Source organism: Hemicordylus capensis, chromosome 3 (genome assembly GCF_027244095.1).
Source record: "Hemicordylus capensis ecotype Gifberg chromosome 3, rHemCap1.1.pri, whole genome shotgun sequence".
NCBI classification, from domain to species: Eukaryota; Metazoa; Chordata; class Lepidosauria; order Squamata; family Cordylidae; genus Hemicordylus; species Hemicordylus capensis.
In genome coordinates this window covers 151,276,924-151,304,412 of record NC_069659.1, presented here as the reverse complement: position 1 = coordinate 151,304,412, position 27,489 = coordinate 151,276,924, and the positions used below count along the sequence as shown (strand labels likewise).

Below are 27,489 nucleotides of genomic sequence, written 5' to 3'. Positions count from 1 at the left end.
TCAGCTTGGAGGGGGATTTTCATCAAGACTCTGTTAAACAGTTTAAAACTTTGTCCTTCCTTGTCATAGTCCTGATTCCTGATTCTCATCTCTGCAGCGGGTATTTCTATGGGGGGGGGGGGAATGTACAGGGGCCAATCACATGATTAACATCATGCCTAGTTTGGTCCTAAATTCAATAGAGGGGAAAATTCTGAGGATGTATCCCTTTGTGCATGTAGAACCCTTGCCCCACAGTTGATGTGAATTGAGAAGCCCTCGGTCTGCAAAGGAGCACCAGACCTGGGGAGGGTATTTTATCTAAATTGTGCATGGGAGTGACTGATAAAGGACAGAGGTAAGGTAAAGAGTGCTGTCAAGTTGATCACAAAGCCCTGTGGTTTTCTTTGGTAGAATACTGGAGGGGTCTACCATAGCCTCCTCCCGCGCAGTCTGAGATGATGCCTTTTCAGCATCTTCCTATATCTCTGCTGCCCAATATAGGTGTTTCCCATGGTCTGGGAAACATACCAGCGGGGATTCGAACCAGTAACCTTCTGCTTGTTAGTCAAGCATTTTCCCACTGCGCCACTTAAGGTGACAAGGACAGAGGAGTGTATGCTAAAAATAATAAGAAGGAAAGCACAGGAAATCAACTGTTGGACAACTGAAAAATCAGATGTAGACTTTCATTTTCTGATATGTGAATGCTCTGCAGCAAACACCCAAACCATTTAAAGTTTTTCTTCTCCAACAACATTGGTCAAGGCGGGCGGATGGAACTTGAAGGAGAATGCAGCAGAATGTCATGAAAAAATAGCTGAGTCCTGAGATGGTGGAACGCTCGTAGGGGAAAATCATACTGTTGAATGTTCCTCTATGTAACAAACTCTTTGCAAGTAGAGAACTAGCACAGCAGGATGAGGGATGAGCTGGAACTTTCCCCATTGGTGCTATTAGTTTCTATTTGCAAGACATTTTATGCAGGGAGGGGACTTTCAAAAATTATGACCAGATCCCTACTGCAATTTGAAATGGCAAAGTCCAATCCAGAACCTTGGGAGTCTACCACCTCATCCTGCTTCTGAGTTTCAGGATTCAGAAACACTATCCAAATTCTTGATGTTGCAACTGGAGTCTCAGCCATGCATTATTTTCTAATATCCCTTTTTCATGTACACCCTATAATAATTGAACAATAAAAGTAGGAGCTCAAAAAATTCAGGGCTTTTCCACTAGAAATAATAACTAAAGTGACTGAGAACTGTCCAAACTATGAACAATGTAAATAGATAATCATTGAAAACCAAGATGGTAATGAGTGCAGTCACAAAGCTATAAGAATCAGATACAAATGCACTATCCTGGAAGTCCTCAGTTTTTTTGTTTTTTTGTTTCCTACCTTCAAGACATTTTGTTCAATATGATGCTAGGATGATGGGGGTGGGGGAAAAGGAGAGTGCATGGCTTGTTAATCAGGATGGAATGAAGCCCATATAAGGGAATTAGCATTTATATTATTTATTGTTCTCCCCTCCCTCCCCCTTTTGATTCCCCCCCTTCCTCTGATTTTTTTTTAATTTTCCTAACCAATAAGATTTTTGCGCATTGCTTCAAAGTGACTGTAAAACAAAACAAATCTACAATTTTTGCAAAGGCCTACCTTCTGCAAACAACATATTGTACAGCTTCCCATCCGATTATTATTTGTGCTAAGAGCTATTATGTAAATATATTAGCATGCGCAGACTTAAAGAGTGTGCCTCAGGAATGGGACTAGATGTTCAGATTTACCGCAAGGATGTTCTGCGAACGCAGCCCCTTTAATAGAAAGCTGCACGTCCTCACTCAAAGGGCACAACCAGAAGCCATATGTCTCTTTTAGTGCTTTAGTGTCCTGAAACGAGGCACTTATTCCTCTTCTAATATTTTCCAATAAATACATATGGGACCAGTCAGATGTCAGTGGAAGCATCAAGAAAAAGAAAAGAAATCGTCACAGTGCCACACAGGGCTCCTGGAACAATGAGCACCTCTCTGGAAGACCCTTGAATGGGAGCCGATTTGCCTCTTAATCCAAATGAATAATTAATGATAATTATCATGCTGCAGTTATTATCTGTGATAATAATATATCCGTAAGGTGAATAAATTCAATCTGCTACTATGCAGAAATGGCAACTCATAATATTCTTAAGAAATACAGATATAATTATCAGTATTAACGGTCAAGAAGGTGGGGGGCGAGAAAGAGGAGATTTCTCTATATGAGGATTAGAACCAAAGGTCCATTGTAAAAAAGGAAACAAATGTGAGCACTTGATGCATATCTTGCTTTTCCATGTCATTTCTGTGACATCAGCCTGCAGCCCCTTTGTACTGCTTTATATCATTTGAACCTATTTTGGAATAGCTGAAATGTGTGTTTGCCTATTGTAAGGGCTAGCTGTTATTGGTTCCCTGCTAAAAGATGCTAAAAGACATTTATTTCAGGCTTCTAATAGCCTGATGGCTGATTATCAATTGAAAAGGGGATAGAGTGGAAAGGGAGAGGAAAGGAAAATGGCAGAGCAGAGAAAATTTAAAAAAGAGTAATTCCCACAATTACAATTGATCCAAAATTAACATCAGAGTATGATTCTTGCTATTATTATTACGAATAATTATATACCACTTTTCAACAAAAAAAGTTCACAAAATGGTATAAATTGAAAAAGAAATAATAATGATTTGATTCTCTGTTCCCAAAGATGTCAGAAACGTAAACACCACATACAAGCATAAGAAAAAAGCATCACGCATGTTTCTGAGACTGTTATGACAACACAATTGTCCTGTCTGGAGGTAACATGAAAGTTTTGCTGACAAAGAATAGCTGGCAACTATCTGTAAGATGTGGATTTCCCTCATCAGTCATGTTCATGGTGATAAAAATATGGCGGGAGTTGGACAGAGCAGTATGTGATCTCATTTTTTGACACTATAGCCCTAGTCACATGTTATGTTCAACACTCATACAATGAGTGTACCATGTACACAGGTACAGATCTGTACATAGCTACACTTATTCACATGTTATGTTGTACACAGGTACAGCAGTGCACCTCCTATCTGTACCATGCATTTGAGAGGCCTGTATCCAGTTTTTAAATGAGTCCAGGTACAGTCATTTGCACAAAACCTTGCACCTGTATACAGAAACCAGTACACTCATACAGCATAATGTCTGAATAGGGCTTATGTCTCTACTTTTTAGGCTTAACCTGCAGCAAGAAATCTCTCCTCCTGAAAGGAGATCTGCTTCTGAGAAGTGCAGCCTGGAGCTTTATCAGACGGTGACTTTATCATGACTTTATTTTGGGAGGGTGTGTGTGTGTTCACGCATCAGCCAGATTTACCCCGAAATCCGTGCGATATCTCAGAGAGCACTTCACACATGATTTGGGGTTTTCTCGATATTGGAACCTAGATCGATTTATGTCTGGGGCTTAAAAATCCTCTTTTTGCATCAAAGTATCTGTTATGCCCCAGACATGTGGTAAGCCCACAATAAAGCCTGCTGTCTGAAAAAAACTCCTGTAAAGGCCTGGCCTTGCACTGTCTTTTCACCATCCAATTTCATTGATGCCATTAATTCCATTTCATCTCATCTACCTGATTCAAGTCTATTAATCCTTCATTTACCAACAGGCTTGTGCATTTTGATTCGGGTACAAAACATTTTGTTCCCCAAAATGGCAATTTTGGAGGTTTTGTAACCAAAACAAAATCAAGAATTAAAAAACAGAGATTTTTGTTTCCAAATTGAAATGATTGTGTTTCAGACAGAATGCTTTGTTCTTTGGAAAAGCATTGCAATTGAAATTGACTTCTCTGACTCTCTCCACCCCAGCTGAGGCACTGAGTGATTAGCAGAAGATAAGATATGCAAAAACTGTTGAGCATGAATGGTTTAGTTAAGTGTTGTATTCAGTGTGATTGAAATGCAAACTGACCTTGCAAAGGGATTTGGAAGACAGCATTTTGAGACAGAAATACCCACATATCTTTGGGAGCTCAATGCAATTCCAAAGCTCTTGCTAAAAGCCATGGTATAAATTGTGTGGAGAAGCTTTTCGAGAAGCTGGTTAGGAAAGTTCTGAAATTACACAGGTTTTTCTTTCCAAAGGTTTAGAAAGAATCTCTTGACTTGTTCAGGGGTCTTTTGAAGAGCTATTTTGTTTTCTTCTGATTTTTATGAGTTATAGTGGTGTCTATGTTTTGCTGCCCATATTGAGCAGTCTAATGTAATTTAGGCCACAATGTAATTTTGTGGAACATGATGTCTAAGCCAGTGGTTCACAACTTTTGCCATTGCAGGGACAGGTCATCCACATGGGACTACAGGAGACAAAAGGAAGGAGGTGGGGAATACCCCTGTCAATCTATTGAAATCCTCAGGAATCGTAGTTGCTTCTCTCTTTCTTGTAACCATGATCCATGGTTTTGCACTTTCTTAAATGCAGTGATTATAATCTCAACAATTCTGAACAGTAGGCTGATTTGTTTGCGCTACGGCTCACTCCACTTCAGTTAAATGAACATTTGAAGCTGTTCCATAGTACCAAGGCAGTTCATTGGTCTATCTTGCTATCTCAAATGACCTGTGGTCACTGTTCCATGGGGAGGGAGTGTTTTTATTGAAAGATTGCTTGAATTCACAAATTGGTTGTGCTGCTGTGCTAGTGCCACAGGGACAGGCTCAAACCCGCTGCAAAATTCTCAAATAACTGTGCCAAAAAATTAAGTGTCATTGTTCATCATTCTCTTCACTTTTTCAACTTGTTTATGTGGGGCTTCAGGGGCAAAACAGTGGGTTGGGTGGCAGTGCCCCAAAGGTGGTGCACCCAGATTACAAATAGGGCAAAGGACTGATTTCTTAGGAATTTTTGAGGTTTGTGTGTCTTTAAGATTTTCCCCATAGGGAATAATTGAGGTTTCAGCAGCCCCATAACTCCACCTGGGGGGCACTGGGATGGCCCAAAGCGAGTGATGGTGTAGTGCACAGAGGGTGCCAACCACCCCCCTGGATTGCTAACCCATTGGGGTACTGGGCTTTGTTGTTTCTGAGGCGTTGAGTTTAGATTCTCTGGTAGCAAATGAGATTTTTAATGAAAAACCATGAATCCACTCTCATATGCTACTAGAGAATCTACTCTCAGAACACCTCTAGAACAACAAAACCCTGTACTTTATGAGTTGGCAACCCATGTGGGTGGGTGGCACCCTATGTGCACTATACCACCACTTGCTCTGGGCCACCCAGTGCCCTTCAAGTGGAGTTATGGGACTGCAGGAACCTCCATTATACCCTACGAGGAAAATCTGAAAGACGCGTAACTTCATTAATTCTTTAAAAATCAGCCCTTTGCCAAATTCCTCTGAAAAAATTGTGGTAGCTTCCTTGTACCAACTGGGCACTACCACCAATCACACTCCACTCTGGGCCACTCTCCACACACACACACACACACCCGCTTGAAGCTATACTTTTCCAGAAACCTCCATCATACCCTATGGGGGAAATCTGAAAGATGCGCAAACTTCAAAAATGCACCAAAAACCAGCCATTTGCCCAGTTCCTTTGAAATTTTTGTTGTAGCTTCTACTCACTGGGCACTATAACCCCCACCCAGTAATTTGACCATGTGACCCATTTTTAAATCTGAATTAATTCGGATTAATTCAGATACAAAACAAAACTGGGGTGATTCGGAAGGCTTAATTTCGGACAAAATACAAAATGGAGTTGATTCAGATTTGGTACAAATTGAAACAGAAAAAATACAGAACGTGCAACCCTATTTACCACCTCCCTGCAGCTAGTAGTCAGTCTCCTGCATTTACAAGTCTTTCACCATTTAAGTTGTGTTTTCAACAAAACTGTTCATCTGAACCAGTAAGACCAGAATAATATACAGCAGATACCCATCCTGGGAGGTAGGCAAGGCTAAAGGGACAGTTAGCAGTGTGCCCGAACCGGTCCGGCGGCCATTCCAAAGAATGGCCGAACTGCCGGACCGGTCCGGCCCTGCCTGGTTCGGGTCCGGGTGGGGGGGATGCCTTTAAGGGCGGGAGGACTTGCTTAGCCCTCCCGCCTCCTTGCCCCCGCCAGCGCCCGTATTGAACAGTATAGGGGCGCTGGAAACCAGCCGCCCCCCCCCGCCGCCGCCGCGGCGAAATAATCCCCAAGGTCAGCCAGCCCTCCCTCCCTCCCAGCTAGCTGCCCTCCCACCCACCCACCCACCCGCTCGCTCACCCGCTCGAACACTGTATAAAAAACGAGAGGAGCTCCGGCACAGAGCTCCTCTCGTTCGGAAGGCCTCCTGAAGAATGGCGGCTTGCGCGCGCGCGCGCATGCGCGCGCCGCAAAGCACACCATTCTCCGGAGGCCCGGTCTACCCGCCGGGAAAGGGCCGGGTAGACCGGGCCTCCGATCGCTGAGTAGACCGGGCCTCCGATCGCCGGAGGCCCGGTCTACCCAGCAATCGGAGGCCCGGTCTACCCGGCCCTTTCCTGCCGGGTAGACCGGGCCTCCGATCGCTGGGTAGACCGGGCCTCCGGCGATCGGAGGCCCGGTCTACTCAGCGATCGGAGGCCCGGTCTACCCGGCCCTTTCCCGGCGGGTAGACCGGGCCTCCGGAGAACGGCGTGCTTTGCGGCGCGCGCATGTGCGCGCGTGCAAGCCGCCATTCTTCAGGAGGCCTTCCGAATGAGAGGAGCTCTGTGCCGGAGCTCCTCTCGTTTTTTATACAGTGTTCGAGCGGGTGAGCGAGCGGGTGGGTGGGTGGGTGGGAGGGCAGCTAGCTGGGAGGGAGGGAGGGCTGGCTGACCTTGGGGATTATTTCGCCGCGGCGGCGGCAGCGGCGGGGGGGGGCGGCTGGTTTCCAGCGCCCCTATACTGTTCAATACGGGCGCTGGCGGGGGCAAGGAGGCGGGAGGGCTAAGCAAGCCCTCCCCGCCCTAGAAACAAGGCCCCCCTTCGGTGCCGGTCCGGACTTCTCCGGACCGTGCACATCACTAGGGACAGTAACTGGGAGAGGATCACTCAGCAGCTTCATAGCAGAGTAGAGATTTGAACCCAGATATCACCAGTCCAAGACCAATGCTATAACTATTAAACCACACTGGCTGTGATACCTATGATCCACTACGTTGTATACAACCCACCAATCATTCAATTCAGTTTATTACGATCAAAGATCAGCACAAATCCACCAATCATGTATGACACTCAGCAAGAGACCCAATACACCTCCTGGCTTTGCTATATAAAAAGAGGGGTTGAGGGAGTTGGCAAGCTGGCAGGACACAACAGGGCCAGACTGGGGGCACTGAGGGGACGGTGTAATGTATGTGGGGAAGGCATCGAGTTTTGAGCAGAATGGGTAATTAAGGGTGGGAGTATTCACAGCTGCCGAGTGCGGCGGAGCGCATAGGCGCCCCATGGGTGGGGCACACTGGGAATATGCCCTGTTGCCCTGTGGGCCAGTCCGAAACAGATTAAAGACATTTGGTTTGGTGAGTCAAAAGTCGTGTAGGCCTACACTAGCACCACACTTTGTCACATTGATTTGTTCTATACTTAGAAAGTTATCTACATGAAATATGTAGTTATCCACATACAAGTTATCGACAAACGAGTAGTGCCTTATTTATTTATTATTTATTATTTTTAATTTTTACAGACCTGCTTTTCTGCCAAGGAGCCCAAAACAGTTATGTTTATCCTCACAACAACCCTGTGAGGTAGGTTAGGCTGAGAGATACATAACTGGCCCAGTGAGCTTCATGGCCGAATGGGAATTTGACCTCGGGTCTTCCCGGTCCTAGTCTGATACTCTAATCACAACACCATGTTGGCTCTCAATCAAATGCCATCAAATCCTTGGACGATCAAAGTTACAAATGATAAGCTGCCTTGACACAGCTTTTTTTTTTTAAACTTGTTTAAATAATGAGAAGAAAAAACAAATCAGATAGTAGAAAGCAATTATGATGCCCCAACACCACAACTAGCAATGACTAGTTCATTCCCATGTTGCCAGCAGTGACATAGAAGAAATTACATGTTCCATGGAAATTCTATTTGTATACAGTTGGTTACTTTGCACTCTTCAAGGCATATGGGAATATCTGTTGTTTTCTTCTCTGAAAGTAAGTTAGAGTAGTAGAAGCCCAAGTGCTGAATTGTTACACACAGCAGGTCATGGCTGACTGCTCGTTTTCTTATGGACCTTCTCTCCAACCCCGGCTTTCAAGAGCCACTTGATTGCTGCACGGATCTCTATATACCTCCAGGCACTTTGAGTGATCCTGTTCTTTCTACAGAGTTTTGTTTGGGAAACCTATCTTCATTATATTCCTATCCCATATAAGAAAAATCCCCCGTTTCAAGAAGTTCCATCAAATAGAAAAACTGCTCTATACATTCCTGAGCATCTGAGCAATGACTCATAGTTCTCTGAAGGTGTAACTTCATTGCATTGGTTACAAATGTATTACCGTATTTTACGGACTATAAGACGCTACGGACTATAAGACGCACCTTAATTTTAATCCAGTTTTTCAGAGTTTTAACATATTAAACTGTTAAAACATATAAGACGCACCTGAATTTTGGCGGATATTTTTCGAGGAAAAAAGTGAGTCTTATAGTCCATAAAATACGGTAAATGTCTTGATATTTCTCATTGTGTCCCTCACTTAAGATGCTTGGCTCCCAAATGCACATCTTTTGTTGTCTAGAGCATGTGAGGTTTGGTTGCATCCCTTATCATTCAGCACCAATGGCTCAATTGCAGCTGTAGAGAACTCTAAAGGAGGTTGAGTGTTCAAGCAAAAGTGACCACAGAGGAAACTTATTCCAGCAAGTGTTGCCAGTTTTTGAGATCTGGAGAGTTGGTCTCCTGAAGAGGGCACAGTCAGGTTGGAGTAGGAACACAGCCTGATAGAACCAAGTGGTCCATGATCAAATCCAGGTTATAGCCTGGTGAGGCAGCAACAGAGGCAGAGTAGAACCAGGTGATTTGGCACAGGACCTAGGGTGGAGTCAGACAGATCATGGGTGGAACCAAGATCTTGTGGGCTTTGGATAGAGTCTGGTGGGGTGTCAATCGGGGGTGGGGGCAGAATCTTCACTTGGCCAGCTCTGAAGTGTATTGGGTTAGGGTTAGGGTACTGGGTTTCAGACCCTCATGCTGGTTACCTGCATCAATACTGTTTCACTGGTTGGGCCAGTAATGCATATTTAGTTTACAGCCTAACTTTAGCCCTATAAATTGTTCTGGGGGGTGTTTATAGAGTTACAGAGAATACTGAAGCAAACTTAAAATATGGCTATTTACATTTTCAAAGCAAAAATGTTCTCAGAAGTCAAACCATTCATTCCAACTACTCAACATTTGCAGACATGAATGTTTAGCAGCTTTCAGTGCACATTCGCCTCGTTATTGGTTCATTTAATTAATTATTCATTCATCATCTAACAGTTCCCTGCAAGCTGTTGATTGTATTAACTAGGGTCTTATGATGAAAGGGAAGAAACAAACATCTGAAGCACCGTGGGAATGTGACAATATGCCAGTTTCACCAAACTTTTCAAGGGGCACAATGATGAATTGGGATACATTTTAAAATAGCCAGATCATTTCAGGGTAGATGTTTTGCCTAAGGGCCATTTAGCACAACACGTACAACTGACATTAGCAGGAAGCTCATCAAGCAGAGATGACAAATGTGTGGATCATACACTGGGCAGTATCCAATCCACTGGGGTTGCAGCAGTATGCACATTGAACTGAATACAAGATCCTCCATATGTTCCAGGTTGAGAACATTTAGCCATTCTTGCCAGAATACCAGGTAAAGGAATAGTGGAATAGAGATACCATCATACTCCCACTGAAAAATTAAGTGCCCTGTATATTGTAGGGGCAGAGTGGAAGCTTCTTCCCTGTGGCCCAAGCTCGCACTGTTCTAGTAGTATCCGTCAAAGGATCTGCCAAATGATATCATTTCTTCCCTCAAACAAAGTTGTAATGTATTGAGTAAAGTTGAGAGGGTTTGAATTGAATATCTTACTCGTGAAATACTTAAATATTTCATTGCTGCTATTTAGTTCTTGAAAAGGCTGGAGCTCGTGATGAAGATGTCTTTATCAGGAAGGGTCAATTGACTGGCCTCCTGGAGAGCACAGAATTTTGGAGGAAGCAGAATACTTTTTTTTTTTTGAGCAATTGTCTACAGAAAAGTTCAGCTATAAAATCTTGGATCAAAACTGGGAAGCAACCTATTGTGGATTTTTAAATTGGCTAATACATTCCATTTAATTATCCATCTACTGAGGACTTCTTTACTTCCAGAGTTTACAGTGCTTTGAACTTTACAGCAATATGCCGCAGCTTTGAAAGTGTGGCAGCAAATGGTAGTTCTACCTAGGCTTGCAGGAGAAAAATAATTCTTTCCCTTTCCTGAGAAGACTCAGAGCTGATTCACCCATTCAAAACAAGAGAGGCTAGTACAAACATTGTGAGATCCATGAATGCCTTTGGTTTGCAGGTTGGAACAGAAACTGAACAAAAGTAGGCAGTGGCGTATCGGGGGGAAACGGCACCCAGGGCAAGCTCTGGCCCTGAAATGGCACCCCCGCCCCCCGGCCCCCACATACCTGTGAGGGCGCGGCGGCACCCCCAGGCGGCAGATCGCTGCGATTCGGCGGTGGCGTGCGGCGGGGGGTCACCCACCAAGTGTGGTGGGCTGGCGGCGGGCGTGCGGCGGCAATTTGGCGGCGCCGGGCGGCGGCAGGTCGCCCGCGGCCCGCCGAGTACAGCGGTGGCTGGTGGCTGGCATGGCGGTGATGGGCTGTAGCGTGGCCCGAGCGGCGGCGGCGGATCGCCCGCCGAGGATGGAGTGCAGGCAGAGCAACGCTGAGCCTGCCTCCTGGCCCGGCGTTGCTTCCCAACTGTGCCGGCGCCGGGCCGCGCTACAGCCCATCTCCGCCACGCCAGCCACCAGCCACCGCTGCACTCGGTGGGCTGCGGGCGACCCGCTGCCGCCGCCCGCCGCCACCAAATCCCTGCCGCCCGCCCGCTGCTGGCCCGCCACACTCGGCGGGCGATCCAGGGGCGGGTGGGGGGGGAAGCCACTTTTTGGCGCCCCCCACGTGACCCGCCAGGGTGGCGCCCAGGGCACGTGCCCTGCCTGCCCCCCCTATCGTTATGCCCCTGAAAGTAGGGTATAAGTGACACAAATCTCATGTGCTTCTGTAGAGCTCATTTCTTTTGAACATCTGAATCTATCCCCAGTTTTGAAGCTCTGAGAGGCAGTCAAGACTGGATAAATTATAAAGGGAGAGTATACACTGGGACTCTCCAATAGGGATGTACACAGAACCGGCGACTGCCGGTTCGAAGGTGTGGGGCATAGCTTTAAGGACTGGGGAGGGTGCTCTTACTCCTCGCAGTGTTTTCCTCACTGGCACTGTTAAAACTGGTCCTGGGGGGGCAGCAGCATACCTCCTTGCCAGCACATCAAACCAGAGGTACCCCCAGAAGTACCCAGTGCACATGCGCATGCATGCCTTCTGGTCTGACGTGGAGGTACTTCCGGTCCAATGTGCACTGGTCCAGCAAGGAGGTATGCTGCTGCCCCACGGCGGCGCCATTTTTTAACACAGTGCTGGCAGAGGAAATGCAGCGGTGGCGGGGGGGGGAGGGAGAGCACTCTCCCCAGTCCTTAAAGCTATTCCCCCCCCTTCAAACTAGCAGGACCATGGGACTTTTGAACTGGTTTGGAGCTCCATAAAAGGGTCTCTGAACCGGTACATACACATCCCTACTCTCCACCCTCTTCACACGTTTACTCACAGAAACTGCCAAAAAAAAAAAAGAGCAGAGGTGCACCTAGATAATTTTGGAGCCTGGAACTAAAGGCCTCCCCCCCGCCCCCTTGCAAGATAAAATGCATTTTTTAGAAGATATTCTGAATAAGATACTTCCCAGTGACCTGTACATACCACATTTTGCATGGACAGTCCTGCCACTTATATTAGCTGAACCACCAAATTAGCTGAATTTACACCAGAACATGCTCAGGGAAAGCTGGAAACTTTCTTTTTTTGTTTGTTTTGTATTTTTAGAATACATTCTGCATAAGATAGTTCCCACTGACATGCACATACCACATTTTGCATGGACAGTCCTGCTACTCTCCCCTCTTCCTCCCTTGCCTGTCTGGAGTGTGCCAGTGCCAGCCCCAGGAGAGGCAGGGGACAGCGAAGAAACACAGTGAAGAAACCTTTCTTTGGCACTTGGCAGGCATAGACAATGGGGTGGGTGGGGGAGAAACGTGTCAGTAGTGGCGATGGGAAGCAGCGAATCTCCTCCCATCCCTGTCCCCAGCTGGCCCCAGGAGCCAGTGCAGCCTTCCTGCTGTGGCTGTTATTGCCACTGCCACATTTCCTCCCTTCACCCATTGTTTCTTTTCCTCCAGTCCCCATGTTCTGCTTCATGGCTAGTAGGGGCAGAAACTACTATTTGCTCAGCAGTTTCTCTTGCCCCACCCAGTGGGCCAGCAGTGGTGGGCAATCTTTTTGAGCATTTTGCCCCTGCCCAGGCCTGCGGGGTACTGGACTTTATATTGGAAGTCAGGTCCAAAGGATGCCACTGAAAATGAGTCACTCCCACTGCCAATGTAGGTGGATTCAGACAGTGGCTACATACAGAGGAAGGATGCACTGTGGCAGGGAGAGAAGAGCCCAACTGAACTTCCCAACTAACTGTACCTGTGTGGTGGGGAAGGGGACATTTTTTCATGCCATCTCCTGCCCCAGGAAGCCTTCTGTGTCACCCAAAAATATGTCCCCAAGAACTGTGCAATGCTCAGGGACATACTTTCAGATCACACAAACAGCTTCTTGGGGAAGAATTTGCTCCTTCCCTGCTGCAGTTCATTGAGAAGGTCTGTTCACTTGCTCTCTCAGTGCACTGTGCACCCTTGCTTTGTATATCAGTCAACCACTTTCTCCTGATATATGCTTTTGCAGTAATCATGTGGTGAGCGTCAATGATAACTAGGTTGTTTGATGTAAGTCCAATAGCTGATGGGCTACACTCACAATCTGAAATGTTTGCCGCTTGCTCATGAGTGTTAGCCATAGAATTAATCATACACTGCACCTTGCCTTGACTGTGGGTTTAATGATTCCTTCAGATCCCTTCATCTAGGGCTCATCCACACATGCATGTACAACACTTAATTTCTTATCACGTGATCATGCCACACTTAATGACATGCAGCTGAGAAACTGGCTGCCTTTGTACATAACAACAAACCGTGGGTCCAACGGACCCACAGTTTGCCTCCATTACCCCCACACACTCCCAGATGACCCTGATCTGCAGTCTTGGAGACTGTAAAGGGGGAGGCACTGGCTGCTCATGAAGGATGCAAGAAGGAAAGCCGTGGCAGTCAATTGAATAGGAGAGAGGGAGGAGATTCCTACCCTCAACTCCAGTTTGACCCAGAGGCAGAATTTGGATGACACAATGTCGCTTTTGGACCTGAGGCTTTGGCAGCGAAACTACAACAACAACAACAACTACTACTACTACTACTACTACTACTACTACGAATATTTATATACCACTCTTCAACCAAAGTTCTCAAAGCAGTTTACATAGAAAAATAAATAATACATAAATAAGATGGTCCCCTGTCCCCAAAGGGTTCACAATCTAGAAAGAAACACAAAGTTGACACCAGCAACAGCCACTGGAGGGATGCTGTGCTGGGGTTGGATAGGGCCAGTTGTTCTCCTCCTGCTAAATAAAAGGAATCACCACTTTAAAAAGATGCCTTAGCAGGGGTAACTGAGAGGTAACTGAACGCAGTTTTGGGGGCTAAAATTGACCCACTGTTTGGTGATGAAACCGCAGGTTCACATATTTGGATGACCAAAATCTTGAACCTCTGGTACAGTTGCCTTCGGTTTCGTGTGATGTCTGAAGGCGGCCACTGATTGTGTTGAGAAGCGCAATGTTTGAAGTGATGTTAGAGGACAGAGTTGTTCTAAATGGGATTATTTGATCTGTGATGGCTCATTTACAGATTTGAATGAGCCATCAATCATGAATCAATCATGTTCATCAGAAGATTAACAGGAATGTGTGAACTGAGCCATAGTTTCATTTGATTTGTACCATATGAACACAGCAAAAGTCAATGCAAACTTGGGGGAAATGGTTGTCAGAAGTCACCTTAAGTACAGAGCCAGGGGTTGCCATCCAGAATCACTTATGGAAGGATTCTATGCTTGCACAAAACTGTTACACTAGCTAGTAGCACTAAGTCTGGAGATTGTATTCCAGACTAGTGTTGTGCTACCACAAGCACTCTTGTGGATACAAAATAGTTGCAGAACTGTGGCATGCCTCATTTATGTCAATGGGATTTTTGCATAAGAGCACTATAGCGCAATAGTGTCTTGTGCAATTCTCATTTTTAGCACAACAAAGCCATCCTCTTGCACTTATTCTGCAGATGGCTCCGTGCTTATTCTGCAGATGGCTCCGTGCTCTGAATGTTGGCCAGTAAATTTAAATTGGTACTTATGGGAGAGATAGATGAATAGTCATGCCGTAAAGAAAAAAAATTCTGGGAAACTAGGGCAAGGACAAATTAAGAACAAAATATGATTCCACACACTTTATTTTCAGGGGGAAAATGAATATATTTCCCACATATAGACCTTGCTGTCCATCCTCACACATCATTTTCACTAATATCAATGGGACATATGTATGACTGAAGAGCCACCATAGCATGAGCCTCTGAATACTAGTATGAATTTTGCATTTTTAATTGCCCTGTTCAGTTGGAGCATCACAGATGTAACAGGAAAATATAACCTCTGCATTTTCTGTCCATGGGATTATTAAAAATCCTTTTATTGGTGGTTATAAAATGTGCTGTGTAGGATTGATCAGGAAGACTGAAATGGCTTTTGGATTTGTTTCATCATCTTTTTGCAAATGGATGTTTAAGAGGGGCTTTATCTTTGCGTCCTTTATGCATTATTTTCATGTCCTCTCCTGCAGCTCCCGTAACCACAGTACCCGAGAGCCACTTAAATCTGCAATGGTATTCGATCCCTTGGGTAAAAGGAACTTGCAGATATATTATTGATTTATATTTTAAAAATCAGGCTATTATGTATATGCTGGCTACAGGAGCCCTTGGGCAGATTTGTGTAATAATAAACCATTTTATTGTTGATGCAAATGGTAACAAAGTTGTTCACAAGCCAGGTCTCACACACAATGCCAAATGAAGGGGAAAACAGTCTCTGTGTGAAGAATGTGAACACAGCTGCCTTGCTTAGAATTCTTACTTATTTCCTGGGCTAAATTATCCTACAGTCTCTTTCCTGCAACAAAATTGATTAACAAGCCTCTTCCGTAAGAGAAGACCCTGGCTTACTCACTCACATCAGAACTGTTTTGCTAGTTTTGACCAAGGACTATCTAATCTAGGATTCTTTTCCAACAGTGCGCAGCCAAATGCTTCTGGGAAGGTTACATGCCAAGGATGGAGATTTCAGCCTTCATGTGTTGTTTGCCCTTAACATCCAACATACATATGTACATTGCCTCTGAGCATGTCCTGCTTATTCAGTGTGAGCACTTTGCATTTACATCACTAGCATGCATGTCTGAGGCTACTGGTTTCATTTTTATCTTTGGTTTCCCACCTGGTTAATTTCATTTTTTGTCATCTTCCTATTATGTTTCCCCTCTTCCTATCATTTGTTTGCATGCACCTAAGGTTTATCAGACCAGAACTGAATATTCAAAATAAAATATGTCCCCATCACATGCAGCTTATTCTCATGATCCAAATCACAATCAGTGGAACTTCGCACGAGTAATTTGCACTGATGTCCAGCAAATGAATGGCTGAAGTCAAAAGGAATTCAAATGAATGGTTGTACACGGCTGGTTCTCTCATGGTGAGAGGAGAATATAGTGCCATTGCACAGTTCACAGAAGCAAGGGAATCTTAGTTGTACCTGCAAACTCTATAGTCTTTCAGTGTAGGGCGGGGGAGGCTCATTAAATAACGGCTGTACTTCTGAAAGCAACCTCATACAGGCCTCATGCAGGCCTCATGTGGTTTCTGGAGAAAGACCAATGTGTGCCTCAGTCAAATCTGTGACATTGTAGAGTTTCCTGGGGCTGATGCTCAAGTTGTGTGGAAAGGTCCTAATGATATGGCATTGTTTAATTGGAATTGTTTAATCCAGGCCTACAAATAAGTATATAAGAGTTTGATTCAAAGTTTGGGCTGCTGAACAGCACAAAGCCACTAGGCTTGAAACAAAGAAAATTATTTGAGTCAGGAAAAGTGTTCAAACCAGAAATGTGGGGCCCCTCTCAAGAATGTGAGATAAGAGGCCAGAAATAACAAATGCCAGAACCTGTCAGAAAATAGATAATATAGGTATGCACCAAGTCCATTAGACAAATTCCAAGATACCGATAGGGAGTAGGGTCAGTAGAAAGGTCAAGTAGTAACTTATCTTCTGAAGACCCTAAGTGCACCACTGAAATGTTTATGTTTGATTACCTATGGCATGTATTAATTGCTTTGCTTGTTTGCTTGAAACCAATATAAACTGGCAAACTGCACAGCTTCAATGCGCAGTACCAGCCAGATTCTCTCTGACTGTACTCATGCCTTTCATGACATGAAATAAAAGCTTATTTTGAGCACGTATCCTTGTTGCATTTTTACTTAAATTCATTCGGGCGACAAGTCATATTGTGGGAATTTGGTCTAATCCTCTTTGGTCTGGTAAGACACCCCATTCTCTGTCAAATGCGATAGAAGGGTGAAAGCAAGGGGCTGGATCAAACCGGAAGGCTAGATTCCAGAGGATTCTTCCCACAACACGGATCCCATCTCTACCTCACCCCTGCGGGGCAGAAACCCGCTTGCTTTAATTAAAGAATGCCTGGTTGTCATAGGGTGATGAAATTAATATACATTATGAGATATTAAAAACAGAAAAGAATCACAACAAATGCTCTTGGGGTGGCTCACCAATGAGGCAATGGCCTCAAGTGGTGACTCTGCAATGGGCCAGTGAGTGTGGGCATCCCACCCTGTCCCCTATTGCCAGGACACTGCCTTTCCAGTCTGCCACTCCTGGCCACCCTCCCCCATTGCCGCGGGGATGGGTTTTAAACTGCAGCAAGGGCAGCAAGAAGAGAGCTCCTTCCTCGCTGCCAAATCTGAAGTTGAAAACCCATCGCCATGGTGATGGGGAAGTGTGGGGTGCACAAGTAGGGCACTATGCATTTTTGAAAACATCTGAGGAGGGCTAAAGTGAGCTGCTATCCATTAAATCATAGCTAAGCCAGGTACAATAGTAAACCAGGGAGAAATTATGCTCAAAATGTTGCTAGGTTTTGTTTTTTTCTTAATGGGAAAATTGTTTATTTATAAAATATTGTTGTGACCCCAAGTTTTGTGAGTCACGCTGTCAGACTTTGGGATATGGTCTTCCATTAGGCTTTGATGTGGCCTTGTCACTGACATTGCCACACTAATGATTTGTTCCAGCCACTTGGAAATTGAGTCAAATGTACCTGTGTCTCAAATGTGGCTGGAATATGCATGCATAACTGATGTAAAGAAAGTTTTTGACAGATATCTGAGGAGTTAATGTTGAGATCTGGGGATGCAAGACTGGTGATGCTTTGAGATTGTTATCCTGCTTATTGCCTTTCTTCTGAACCTCCATAAAGCCTGCTCAACCTGTACATTTTTAAATACATTTGTACAAAGATACCACATAGCTTTATTGTTCTCTCTCCTCCAAAGAAAAGTCACCCTGTAAAGGTTGCCTTCAACTTCCCAGCACTGAGGAAAGGAAGAAGCACTGAAGCAGAGAACAATACAATAAACCATTATCTCATTTTTAAAAACACCTTTTTTTAGCAGTAATGCATTATAGACAAACAGAAAGCTTTAATGTTTAAAACACAAATAGAGACAGTGACCCACAATGAATCCTGTCTGGCATGTTACTGAGTCCTCTCCTAAGTCCACCACAAAAACAACAATATTCAGGGTCATTTTTCATAACTTTTTAACCTTAGATTAATGACCCAAACTTGCCTTCACAAAGAAGTGGTGACACTAAGATAAAAGGTATAGAATAGCCTACCTTCATGAGCCAAACATTAGTATTATGGAGGGTGTGGAACTTACCCCAGATCATGTTTCATCTGCATCCTGATGAGGTATTTACCCACATCATTTGGCTTCCATTCTGCCTCTTCCTCTATAAAACTGCTATGGGGTGGTTTGCAAGCTTGATGGCAAATGTTCCTCTTCTAGGTGTTGCTGACAGGCCGTTGCTATATAACAGAAAGCAGAAGGTTCAAAAGGAGTGATTACTCATGGATAAACTCTGAAGGAGGGCTGATTTAAAATGAGACTTCCCTGTTTCTAACTGAGCAAAGAGGCACCTTTAAAAAGTAGTGATTATCTTTATTTAGCAGGGGGAGAGCAACTGGCCCAATTCATCCCCAGCACAGTGGCTGTTGCTGGTGTCTCTTATGTTTCTTTTTTAGATTGTGAGCCCTTTGGGGACACAGAGCCACTTTTATTTAAAACTATGTAAACAGCTTTGGGAACTTTTGTTGATAAGCGGTATACAAATATTCTTCGTATTCATATTTTAAGGTGATCAAAGGCAAAAAAAAAAAAATAAGGGAGAGGGCTCATTTGCCAAGTACAGGCAAGGGAATGTCCTCTGTAGTTTCCATTCAGAGGAGAAAGACTGAGGGCCCAGCTAGATAAGATGTGACTCACATCATTTGGTCAAGCATGCTTTGTTTTTTAAAAAAATGTAAATAGCAGTACTGGAGGGCCTTGATTTGGATCAGGGCTGTGGTGGGGGCAGAGGCCTAAAGACTCTCATAACAATTTCAATCTGAATAGGAACATAGGAAGCTGTGAGTGAGTCAGACCACTGGTCTATCAAGCTCAGTATTTTCTACACAGACTGGCAGCGGCTTCTCCAAGGTTGCAGGCAAAAATCTCTCTTGGAGATGTCAGGGAGGGAACTTGGAACCTTCTGCTTTTCCCAGAGTGTCTTCTTCCCCTGAGAGGAATATCTTACAGTGCTCACATATGGTCTGCCATTCAAATGTAACCAGAGCAGGTCCCACTTAGCTAGGGAGACAAGTCATGCTTACTGCCACAAGATTAGCTCTTCAGGGCCCCTGCATTTGCAATTTACATTTAAGAAAACAAGCAAACATGCACAGTCAAATGGCATGATAAACATCAAATGCAGTTTGCCCCCAAGCCTACGGTTTTCAGTACCAGTACTTATTTTGCTAAGAGACTGTGCAAAGAGCTTATACTGGTGCTACTGACAGACTGACCAGCACAAATGATTATAAATTGCTTAGTTTCACAATGCTACCATTCACATCCTGAAGCAAAATTTCAAACCTGAAATCCTTTTACCTTTTGAAAGCTGAGAGCTTTTGAGCTGTCTTCTGTTGGGTTTTTAAAATGTTGTCACGTGTTAAATGTGAAATTTCACAAGCTGTCAGCTTTCAAATGCTAAATATTATTTATCCATTAATATTAATAAATTAATATTATTATATATCCAATACCACTGGATGTTATCTACTGAATGTTAAGGTACAGTGTGCCGTCAAGTTGGTGTCGACTCCTAGTAACCACAGAGTCCTGTGGTTGTCTTTGGTAGAATACAGGGAGAGGGGTTTACCATTGCCATCTCCCACACAGTATGAGATGATGCCTTTCAGCATCTTCATATATTGCTGCTGCCCGATATAGGTGTTTCCCATAGTCTGGGAAACATAGTCTGGGAAACATACCAGCAGGGATTCGAACTGGCAACCTCTGGCTTGCTAATCAAGTCAGCTATTCAGTTCTGTCAAATACCAAACACATGTATCTATCAAATACTGCTACATATTAAACACTACAGATGTCAGCTTCCAATATGATCAGACAGAAAGTACCATTGCATGGCAACTATCAAATGTTAAATACTATTACATGTTTTCTGACAAAAATCACATTTTGAAACTGAATATCATCTGAAATTAAATACAGATATGAAAGATTTGGCGAATATTCAAGAAATATTTTAATACTCAAAAAATATCTGCCATCAAATTCACAAAGGAGAATTCTGGGGAAGAAACCTAATTTAAGATGTAGTTTATAATGTAGTTTATAATGTAGTTTATCAGTTTGATGGTTTTTAATAGTTTTATCATTGTTTTACATTTTGAATTATTGTGGTGTTTTGGCCTTTTTGCTTGTTGTTTTTGTTGTGGACCACCGGAGACTTGCATTTTGGGAGGTATACAAATATGTTAAATAAATAATAAATACATAAGTAAATATACCAGGGCTTTATATGAAACTGTTGGAGGTTAGTGACATCTAGCATAGGGAAAAATAAACGGCAATGTTCCTGCATGAATCTATGATTTGATCAAAATTCACACATCTAGGCATTCTCATTATCAAATACATCTGCAGTATCTGTGACTGACAGATAAAATTGTTTAGTAGTTGGATGTAAGCCTATTGTTGGCTTCACAAGGCATTGGTGGGGTGTAATGTCTCAGCAGCTTGCCAGCTACTAACCAAACAAAGCAGGTGTTGAATTCAAGGCACTATGCAAGTCCAGCCAAATGTCATAATTAATTTGCAACTTGGCAAATCCACATTCAACAAAGAGATGTTTCTAGGGATCCCTGGAGGAATTCCCCTTGTACGGTATAAAAAAATTCCCATATCTCATATCATGGATTTCTTCTCCCTAATAACGGTTATCAGTATCTGAGTTCACACAAATCCAAAATATCTGGCTCAAACCCAAATATCAACATTTTGCAACTCCCAAATATTTCAAATAAAACATTTGGGTCCTGAAACATTGCTGAATGTACTGGCAAGACAGACACTGAATAATATGGTCCTGGAAGAATCCATCATGAAATGTACCCAGACAAATATCTGCCCAACTCTTTGGCTGTGGGGAACATTGGGTATATCACTGGTTCTGGATCTATCTCTTGTACAGGACTAACAATTAATTCTCCAATTTAACGCTGATCACTGTTCTGGTCAAAGGTCCAACTCTAGTATCCTGTATACGTATTTTATTAGTTGCACAACTGGCCCAAACATTTGTCTAAAATAGCTACCAATAGCCCTTATCCAATTGTATTACATAGGAACATAGGAAGCTGCCATATACTGAGTCAGACCATTGGTCTATCTAGCTCAGTATTGTCTACACAGACTGGCAGTGGCTTCTTCAAGGTTTCAGGCAGGAATCTCTCTCAGCCCTATCTTGGAGATGCCAGGGAGGGAACTTGGAACCTAGATGCTCTTCCCAGAGTGGCTCCATCCCTTAAGGGGAATATCTCACAGTGCTCACACATGTGATCTCTCATTCATATGCAACCAGGGCAGACCCTGCTTAGCTAAGGGGACAAGTCATGCTTGCTACCAAAAGACCAGTTCTCCTCCATGTATTAACACACAACAATGAGTGACTCCCTGATTAACCTCCATAGGTATGAAAATATACATTAAGAAGACTGAATGGGGCACTGAGAAGACTGCATAAAATATGCATTAAGAAGACAATAACTATTGTGATATAGATGTACACCTAGATGTTCATACAGCTACTTTAATCATGTGCATGGGTGCCAGCATTTGCACATGGATTCCCCCCTTCCCCCCTCCCTGGATCAGGGCAATCATGTTTACACTCTGATGCCTGCAACAGCAAATAATGTTATCTTTAATTAATCTACCTTCAATAGTAGGTAGATTACTTACTAAAAGTTAATTACCTACTACACACACACCACTTTAAGTTAGGGATGTGTGAACAGGATCGTATCCAAACCTATTCAAAGTCAAACTGGTTTGGTTTGATGGCTCGATGTTGAGCCACACACACACACCCGGTTCAGCTTGACAACAGACCGAACCCCTCCGCCGCCCCCCACCAACTGTTGGGGGTGTGTGTGTGATTTTTTTAAAAAAAATTGTTATACTTTTAAAAAATCTTTTAATTTTTATTTTTGGTACTTACCCACTCTAGGGGTCTTCTCCAAGATCATTGGGGGGGGGGGGTCCACAGAAGTTCCCACTCCTCCTGCCAGCCTCCATTTTGCCAAAAAGTGCCCGGTTTGACCAATCTCCAGTCATTTCCGGGCCTTTCCCCCGTTGTGGTGGCCATTTTGAAGGTCGCTGCACATACGCAATGGGCCCCTGCATGGCCTGGGTCATGAGGCTGGCAAGGGAGGGGAAACATCCATGGACACCCCGCTGCGGCCTCGGGGAAGCCCCCTGGAGGGATTGAGTTAAAAAAAATTTTTAAAAAAATGCAAACCCCGCCCCCCCGGCCATACCAAACTGGGGGGGGGGGGCTTGAGGGGGACAAAACTGAACTGGCCCAATCCAGTTCGAAGCCAGTTCACCTTCGAACCAACCAGCCAGTTTTGTGCACACCCCTACTTTAAGTAGCTGGCCAGCATAAGGAACGGTACAAACAGTTCGATATATTGGTTAATTAATCTATTACAGGAGTACAGCTAATTGAATGAAAAATTGGTTTAATTAGTTGACAGCCAAATAAATTATGATAAATAGTAACACCTACAAACATTGAACCATGACCATCTTAATAGGTTTGAGGAAGCAAAACTGATTTTGATGAAGCTGCAGCACATATCATTATTTTCAGTAGGCAAAATGGACATCGATAAGCGTCCAGTGTCATTCAAGGTGCCCAGCCTGATGACCCAAATAGGTGCAGTCAGTCCAATGTAAGCCAGTTAAATTCATTGGCTAATGATCCACCCCTAATTGGCACTGCAGGGCACTGGCAAATGGGTTGCCACAATGATTGCCCTTGTGCAAAGTTACAGCCAATGGCAGGTCACCAGTATCACTAGTTACAGTACATTAGTGTCCCTAGTTACAGAAGTTACAAGCAGTGGCAGCTCACTAGCAAATGGGATACAACAACAATTGCCCTTGTGCAAAGTTACAACCAGTGACAAGTTACTAATGTGGAAGCCAACATATACAGGATGTATATAGTGGCACAGTGCATGTTAAAGCTACTTCCTAAGGTTGCAAACTCTCCAGGACTAGCCTAGAGCCTCCAGAAAATGGCATCAGTCTCCAGGTAAGTACTAAAGCAGCAATCCTGGAGGTTTTAATGGCTTGATGTTGCAAAACACATTGGGGGGAAGAGGAATAGCACCAGTCAGTGTGGGCAATTCTATGCCTTACTAGGAACAGCCATCATCACCATCTCTGCTTGCAGCAGACCCACAGAAAGTTATTGCATGGCACAGATATGGTAGACAGGGTGATTACCAGGATGGCACTGTAAGAAAGAAACACTGGCTGACATCCAGATTACTCCTGAGTAGTCCTATTGAAATTAAGTAGTCAACATAATTCTTGAATAGGACAATTGAATAACTCCATCTGGATGTCTACCACTCACCTTTATTCCAATACTAATCTCTGAGATTATTTGCCTTGATGTACATTAGTTTGTTACAGCAATAGCTGCCCATGACAGGTATGATGCATGCCATTTACTTTCCTAATATGCCGATATCCTGCCCTAGCCAGAGGCTTATTGCATAAGTAGGAACTCTAATACACTCAGAAGGATCCTGTGCAATCAAGGGCCTTCCCATTCACTTGGGAATGGACAGGGAAGCTCCATGCATTTAGCTGTTCCTGAGCACTTTCCAGATTACAAGCCAGAACAGGGGTAAATTGCTTCGGCTTGGCAGGACTGTATTGAAAATGATCCCCAGAATCCCAAACTCCTACCTACAACAGGAAAATACAGCTATTTTTTAATTTTTCTTTGCAATGGACTTGCTACATTGTAGAACTATAATGTAAAGATAAAATGAGAAATAAGACATCGGAAATGTGAATTGCACCTTGCACTGGGACTGTGAATTGCACAGTCCCAGTGCAGGGACTGCAGTGTCACAACACAGGAAGTATGGAAGCACAATTAGCAGATCCGTAGTTCACAACTTTGGACTTCTCTTCCACCTATCATCAAATTACCCTGCTCAAGAGTTCTCACAAATACACAGCCTGCATTCCCCAGAGGGTCTTTTTCAATACAAAAGACTGCCCTTTGGAATAGCCTCTGCAGCTTCGGTATTTCAATGAATGATGCATGCAATTTTTGAGACTATGGATGGCATCACTTACCTTCAGGATGACATTTTAGTGTATGGCAAAGCCTTTATGGAGCATGATGCTAAACTGAAGTAAGTCTTAAGAAAACTCTGACATCACAGACTTACTAACTCTGCAGAGAAATTGCACACACTTGGTGACATACTTGCGACACACTATATCTCAGAATGGTGTGTAAAGCCCACAACAGACTTGGTGAAAGCTATTCAGGAAGCACCAGAGCCACACAACAAGGACACACTTCAATCATTTTTAGGACTCTTATGAAAGTGATTTGGCACAGTGAAGAGCATTTTCCACTCTCCTTGCCATTTCTATAACTTTATTCAAGGGAAGTTTCCACTCCAATAGCTGTTTTCCATGCAGTTTGTTTTCATAACAATCTGATCCCTGATCATTTCATCAGTTAAGTTGGCAATCTCACAGGTTACACTTAAGGCTGGAGAGGGTAGACAGAGAGAAATTTTTCTCCCTTTCTCACAACACTAGAACCAGGGGTCACCCCATGAAACTAAAGGTTGGGAAATTTAGGACCAACGAATGAAAGTACTTTTTCACACAGCACATAATTTATGGAATTCCTTGCCATGGGATGTGGTGATGGCCATCAGCTTGGATGGCTTTGGAAGGGGCTTAGACAAATTCATGGAGGACAGTTCTCTCAATGGCTACTAGTCTGATGGCTGTGGGCCATCTCCAGCCTCAGAGGCACGATGCCTCTCAATACCAGTTGCAAGGGAGTAACAACAGGAGAGAGGGTATGCACAAACCTCTTGCCTGTGGGCTTCTCAGAGTCATCTGGTGGGCCACTGTGTGAAACAGGTTGCTGGACTAGATGGGCCTTGTGCCTGATCTAGCAGGGCTGTTCTTATGTTCTTAAGGCTGTGTGTGATATACTGAAATTATATACTGAAATTAACGAGGCAGTTGGGATATAGAATAGAACTTGTAATGTTCAGCAATCCCATTCAAAGTAGGGTTGAAATGATCATCTAAGGCTTGACGAGCAGCTTAATAAGAATGGGTATCCCTTTCCAAGCTGGCAGGAAAGGGCAAATGGTTATATATTCTCTGACCTTCAGGGCCCAGGCACAGAAGCATTATAGCCTTCTGCTTTCCTGGAGTAAAAGCAGGGGTCTCTATGGTGAGAAGGTAATTGCAGAAACAGGACCCCCATTGTTTCCAGGGAAGAGCAGGTTCTCCTGGGGTGGATAAGAAAAAAGGTGGTGGAGGGATATGAGCCATGCTGCAGTGGACATCCAGTGAACAACTGAGTCCAGTATTGATAAGGGAAAGGTACCGTCAGGGGTTGTGTAGGTCAGGAAGCTGGAGAAACAATCAGCAGCAGCTGATGTGATACGCAAGCAGTTTCTACTGCTTGACATATGTTTGTCCAATACATCCTATCAAGGAGTAGTATTCTACCTCTGGCTAGGTGCAAAGATGTTGTAGTAAACTTCTGCATACTTACTACAAAGCTAGGCATAGTTACTAGGGAGTAAATTACATTGAAAGTGGGGCTTACTTCCAAGAGAACATGCAAAGGATTGGATCAATCACAGATCTTGTTAGCTTCAGAATTCAATTCAGCTGCATCAATCATCCTGCTAATGTGTCACCTTATAATTCAGTCTTATTGCTTAAATTCTAAGATGAACACTTTCAAACAAACACTGGCTTAGAATGGCTTATTGCCATATGTCTTCAGTGTTGCTACGTGCAGATTCCCCTTCTAAGGCCAGCAAAAGCTGTAATCCATGTTGGTAATTCTGCACTTCATATATTTTTCTCAAAACAGGTGAGGTTTCATCATCCCAGTTTTGGCTATAGTGAATATTATATCAATAATATTTTGCAGTTATTTAGCAATTTAGATTGCCACGCACATTAACTCCACACTCCTTACAACAGTCAGTCCTGTAAAGTAGGTCAGTATTGCAGATGAGAATGGGTGCCGAGACTGAGTGACTTGCCTAAAGCCACTTAGGACTTCATGGCTGAGGTGAAGTGGAACGGGGACCAACCTGCTTCACGGCTTAAACTCTTCATCCGTACACGACACTAGTTCATCGTCTTGTCACTGTATATCGCCAGGGATGACATACACTTAGGGACCCTTGGTTTTAAGCCCCTTAAATTTGAAATAGCCATACAGGAAGCTGCATAGCTCCCAGGAAAGCCACTCCTGTACATGGCCAAGCCGCACGGCCAGGAGGTGGCAGGAAGGGCATGGAGATCGTCTGCGGAGAAGGTAGGTTTTATTGCCTGCCCTCCTAGCCACTCCTCTCTAGTTGTGTGAATAGCCTTAGAGTGTTTGATCATTCAAAGTGCAAGCATCTATATATCGGCTAAGATTTTTCTGCTTTGCAAATAGCTGCACATCTCTTCAGATTTGCAAATCCAGTTAGTTCTGCCCAACTGAATAAATTATTCCACAGTCTGATCAGGAAATACATCAAGGAACCTAATTTATTCCATAGAATTGCTGGAATAACTTGTGCTTCAGAGCCTCCTCAGATGTCGAGTCACTAGAGAAACGATTGGCTGTATGAGTTTTTTTTAAAAAAATAATATTTTAAATTTCTTGGCTAAGTAAAGGACTCCAATGTGAAATCTAGCACTTGGGGAGATCATGCGAATTCATGGGCACTCCCTGGAGGATGAGACCTTCATAAATCAATGCACAGATTACAATGGACTAAATAGAGAGGGTTTGTGGTTGTTTTTCCAGTAGATATAAAGAGAATATGTATATAACTTGCTAACTTGAGTAAAAAGTTTGTTTTCTATGCAAACTGGGACATCTATTTGGAGGAGGAGAGAAATAATAATGTTATATTGAAGCTGATTTCTTGTTCATATTTGCTACAGTGCATGAATGCATGATAAGAAATGGCACATATCGTTCCAACCTCCATGCTGCTATTTAATTTAATATTCTATAATATAAAGCTGCTTGGCCTTCACTGACTGACATGAAACTCCCAACTAAACCACAAAAGATAGAAACGTGTTGATTTTACAGGTAGGTTCCAGACCTTGCCCAGACCATTAAAAAATAAATAAATAAATCGAAAACCCTTGAAAAATTATTACGTTCCCAGAAAATGCAGAAAAACTCTCCCATTGGAAAGCATA

General features: G+C 43.7%; 1 long non-coding RNA gene across 1 annotated transcript in view; it reads right to left on the bottom strand.

Moving 5' to 3' along the window:
- Window positions 1–27,489, bottom strand: part of LOC128348824 (uncharacterized) — a 282,395-nt gene that overhangs the window by 72,546 nt on the left and 182,360 nt on the right. Inside the window, exon 2 of the long non-coding RNA XR_008318360.1 lies at window positions 18,295–18,443. This is a non-coding gene — a long non-coding RNA (uncharacterized LOC128348824). The remainder of the gene's footprint in view (window positions 1–18,294; window positions 18,444–27,489) is intronic.